General features: G+C 37.2%; 1 protein-coding gene across 1 annotated transcript in view; it reads right to left on the reverse strand.

Annotated features, from left to right (window-relative positions):
- The window catches only part of haao (3-hydroxyanthranilate 3,4-dioxygenase), a 16,802-nt gene that overhangs the window by 8,851 nt on the left and 2,951 nt on the right, over positions 1-5,000 (reverse strand). The window lies entirely within an intron of this gene.

Genomic DNA, 5,000 nt, shown 5'->3' on the forward strand with positions numbered 1-5,000 from the left:
TACTGCAGTTTTATAGCAGCCCTGTGATTTACCGCAAAGCATTAGTCTGATTTCACAAGCAGGCATTCTGCTGGTAATTGAAGATTTTAGTGAGTTATTAATGGATCCGTTCATTAAATCAAAGACAGACAACAGGCAAACTACTGTGTTGCCAAACAAAAGGCCTACCAGCGAAGGCATGCAGAACATCTGCTTCTATGGACTTGTGCTGACCTCTACTGGCCAAAATCAAAACACCAGGAATAGTTTATTCAGGATATTCACATAACACACACCTAGCAATTTCTTTTTCAGGCTAAATCCTGCTTGCCCCTAGCAGTACATGGGTCAGTGATGTAATAATATTCTTTTTTGTTTCTACATCAGTTCTTTAACCCTTATGTTCTGTTTGGGGTCCCTGAGACCCCAGAGCCTCATTAACAGCTCATAAAATATCCTTAGCCTTTTTTAATTAGCTTGATTTTACAGAACCTGGATGCTCCAAATACCCCCTACACTGTTAGAATTAAAGGTTATGTGCAGGTACATTTTGGCTCATCAAGGTACAAACAATGTTAATGTACCCTCAAAAGTACAACAGTGGTTTTAAAGTCCAAATTGTGAACCTTGAAATAAGTTTGTTCCAGGTGAAAAGTACATATTTGTACCTTTTCATAACCTAATATTTTAAAACAGAATAGTAAAATAAAAAGCCTGGGGACGAGACGGGGTGTGTGAAGTCAGTACAACTTAGAAAATATAATTTCAGTGGATTATGGTACAGTTACGTTCCCTGACTAAAGGTACTGAGATGAACCCTTGGGGGTGCCACCCCAGTGACGAGAGGGGTTCTTCCCCAGTGACAGTTTACTACCTTTATTTCTGAGAGTGTACAGAAATTTATACATCTTAGAGACCCCAGCTAGAATACATGAGTAAAGGCAATGATTTTTCATGTGTATTTAGTTTCTGTCTAGTGCAGTCAGCAAATATGTGCTGTGTGTGATGCAAAATCCAACTATGCTTGAAAAATGCATATTTATACAGGAAAAACTCCAGGTAGCACTCCAGAGAAGAACCAGGCCATGATAGTCATCCTGAATTTAACAGACGGACAATCTAATTCCTGTGGCTAAATTCAACACTGTCAATGTACTGCAGTCTGTGAGGGGATATTTTGACTCTAAAGTCTCAAACAGGTTTAAGTCTAACGGTCAGAAACCTGTTTTTTAATTCAGACCTCAGAAAACTCTAATTCCCCATAGCTGTGCACAACATCACAGATGGTTTTAATGTTGCAAAACGCACTGTTCCTCTTCAGCTTTCCACTAAATACAGTTTAATGAAGCAGCTGGGTGAGCCTTTCAAAACCCCCATACTGCTCATATTAAAAAATGGGGAAACTCGATGTACACTGTGTCTGTGACCAAACTGTCAGAAGGACAAACTGTTCCCTGCTCTCAAATTGTGCAGTGCAATTGCTCAACACAGTCGTGACTGTACCAGCCTGACTTCTTTTAAACTAAAAACTTCTATCCTTTAACCCGAGAAGGCAGCACTCAGATTACCAATTAATCAAACTATATCCAGTACTCCTACGTATCGTCACTGTCCAAAGACAAACAAGTATCTCCAAAATGGTAACTTTACAAAAGAGGCCAAAACGTTCTTTACTTTTAATGTAAGTTAATGTAAGAGATTTTATTCCAAGCAATTCTGAAGCATTTCTATCAGTCCATTCATCATGAAATGTTCACAGTGTAAAGGACAGCTGCCATTCTCAAATAATGCAGAAGTAAAAAAAATGGAGATGTTTTTCTTTGGATGACAACAACAATATGCTACATGCTGCATATAATCTCTGTACACATTTCAGTTTCTATGTATGTCCGGCATGTTCTGCTTCTATTTTATATCCCTTTTAAGTCTATCAAACTGGGGTAGAGGTGCAACAAGGAGGCTGCAGAGAGGCACAGTGGCCTTCGACCAAAAAAGTTTAAACCACAGGTCTACAGGCCTTTACATACCAAGTGCAGTTTATTTGTACGATTCATTCAGACATCAATAAATTATTTTGAACATTTGTATAACTGATATTATTTTGCACACCAAACCTAATGTGATCTTTCACAGGCAATATGAACTCATTCGACCCATCATGGGTGTGTCTGTCATTGGCAACCATGCTGACCGATTGGCTGTGTCGCACCAACTAACTTCTGACATTTCTTAAAAAGAATTAGTTTGTCTTCTGCTTCATCACATGTGGTGCTACCTCTTAAAAGTGAGCTCAGACATACGAGCTGTGAGCAAAAGTGCTTGTAAAGTTTCTGCTCCTCTGCGCTCTTCTAGCTTTTCTAGAATGGAAAGTAGTCTCCAGCCTGTATAGTGTGTGAAAATTTCACGTTTTTGCATCATTTACTTGCTTTGTATTTGGTCTACTGTGGCCTTAAGAAAGAATGTAAGGAGTTTTGCAGGGTTTTGAAGGCCAAGAAAACACTACACAACCTTCAGATTCTCTGAATCACTGTACTGCCCACACTGCCCAACATTTATTACTTGCAATCGGCTGTTTTGTTGGCACAGGGATACATGGTACACACTCGTCTTCACTTGTCTTCACCTGGATGAATCCCCAAAAATGAGCTCCTGATCCTCAAGCTTGTTATCACCCCAAAATAAATATGACAAGTGTCTGTCATGACCTTTCCGAAATGAGCCTGAGCAACTGCTGTTGTGTTTTAAGTGCCCTCATTTCTGCATTTCTGTTATACATGTTACAAGACTGGCTCAATGGCTACTGCTTATCCCTTATTACTCATCACATATGTTATAAGATTAACTGAAAGTCTGGAGCCAAGACAGGACTTAAAACACTATGTTTGGTCTGAAAAAGTGAATGGAGTGTACCTCAAAATGCAAACTCAAATTTGACCTTATGGACATTGCTGTACCTTTGAGGGTATATTTACATTGTTTGTACCTGGAAAGCAAAGATGTACTTGTGTATTGTCCCTTTTCTCTGACAGTGTACTGTACTGAGAATTATAAACGCTGTCAGGTGGTCTGTGACAGCACAAAGAAGTGGGTAAATCATGTCTCTGAACTGCTTTCATGAGTGGTTGTAGCATGTGTGCACAGCGATTTGTCTGTGACAGCACCTCCTACCAAACCCATCCTCCCTCTCTCCCCCGTTCAAATTCTTACTCATTACTGCATCTATTTTATAGATGGTTAACCAAAAATGTAAACTTTGTTGCCAACATTGCGTTAAGTTGTGGTACCAGTATATCACTAAACCATGCATTTCAGATCTCTTGCCATTAATGTTGTGTTTTTAAGCATTAGGCCAGTATGACATAAAACAAAATAAATCAAAACTGTTGAAAGTGGTGTGCTTTGATCATATGTTTAGTGGTAACAAAATAACATTAGACAGTTAAGAGCAATGTCAAGTGGAGTAACTGGTTTTAGCCAGTTAGTATAACAAGACTATAACCAGAACTAATTATTTTTCAGAAAATGAATATGAAAATGAATGAATATAGAGGTTTTCAAAATATTTTTCTCTTTTTGAAAAGACAAAACACACTGCACCTGAAAATTCACCTACAATATTTACAAAACTTTTAAAAAAATCAAATCTTTTGTGCAGATAAATAAATAAATAAATACATCAGTGCTGTTTGTCCTAGACAAATTGATGATTATGTCCTTTCAAAAATACATTTTCTTGCTCTTTTATTAGACATTTTAAAGAGGATTTTCACATATTTTTCATAAATTCTGCCAAAGCCATTCAGAGTGTTCTGAGGTGAAATTCTCCAAACAAACTTACCGAGTCAAGGTGGTGTGATAGGAGCCGGACATGTGAAACATGTAATGCTTATAAAAGCGTCTTCACAGAACGTTATATGAAATAGTTATAAATGTTCTGCCTGCCTGAGACATTGTTTTATGATAGCTCTGAGAAAAGGCTTTGGCCTAAAAATGTAATTATTTAAATACATTCAAGGCAGAGAGGAACCCTCAGGGCTTTTATGGAAAAATAGTATGCAAATAGTTTTTGTTTGTTTTTTTTTCAGATTTACCACTGTTTTACAATCATCAACACTACATATGCAAATTCTTAGGTTCACTGGTGGTTTTGGATAGTAAATAAAATGGCTCTATTTGTGTTGCAGACATCAAGCCTCCTGGTTCCTATCAGCACCACTGTAAAGAAACCAGAGTCAGTAAGTTTATCTATTGTTTACCCTTTCACATCAGACCACTCTGAATGACTTTATTTACATTTCAAAACTGAATTATGCAAAAATATTTAAAATTGGTTAAGTCTTACTAAATATTTTTTAAACCATTTTAATTTGTCACTGACCCATATAAGAACTCAGGATTGTATTGCACACCTGGAATCAAGTATAGCTCCATTTCCAAAAAATTGGGATGCTCTGCAAAATGTAAATAAAAACAAAATGCAATGATGTGTAAATCATTTAAACCTTATATTTCATTGAAAATAGTACAAAGGCAACATATCAAATGTTGAAACTGAGAAATTGTATAGTTTTTTGAAAAATATATGCCCATTTTGAATTTGATGCCAACACGTTGCAAAAAAGTTGGGACAGGGGCAACAAAAGGCTGGTAAAGTTGTGTAATGCTAAAAAAACACCTGGTGGTTTATGGCATTAGGTCAGTAACATGACTGGGTATAAAAAAGCATTTCAGAGAGGCTGAGTCTTTCAGAAGTAAAGATGAGGAGGGGTTCACCACTCTGTGAAAGACTGCATGATCAAATAGTGCAACAATTCAAAAATAATGTTTCTCAATGTAAAATAGCAAAGAACTTTTGCTTTCATCATCTACGGTACATAATAACATTAAAAGATTCAGAGAATCTGGACAAGGCCAAAAACCAGTATTTGCTGGCTGTGATCTTTGGGCCCTCAGGCAGCACTGCATTGAAAACAGACATGATTCTGTAGTGGAAATCACTGCATGGGCTCAGAAGAATGTCT

The sequence above is a fragment of the Colossoma macropomum genome, unplaced genomic scaffold (assembly GCF_904425465.1).
Source record: "Colossoma macropomum unplaced genomic scaffold, Colossoma_macropomum, whole genome shotgun sequence".
NCBI classification, from domain to species: domain Eukaryota; kingdom Metazoa; phylum Chordata; class Actinopteri; order Characiformes; family Serrasalmidae; genus Colossoma; species Colossoma macropomum.